We start from the raw sequence: 212 nt of genomic DNA on the forward strand, positions 1-212 counted from the left end.
TGCTAACCATTACACCATGGGACCAACTCCGCTAGCTACGGCCATATCACTGTACTTGTCATGAAGTACTGCGATATGGTGACTTTAGGATTCATCTTCTGATCAGTGTCGTTTATATTTAGAAATATTAATTTTCCAGTTGTACGTCTTACCAATCGGTACGGTATTAGGGAGGTTAAACTCTTAGTCGGAGTGACGACCACCCCGTGTTT

The sequence above is a fragment of the Morone saxatilis genome, unplaced genomic scaffold, assembly GCF_004916995.1.
Source record: "Morone saxatilis isolate NCDOM2014 unplaced genomic scaffold, NCSU_SB_2.0 Contig18, whole genome shotgun sequence".
NCBI classification, from domain to species: domain Eukaryota; kingdom Metazoa; phylum Chordata; class Actinopteri; family Moronidae; genus Morone; species Morone saxatilis.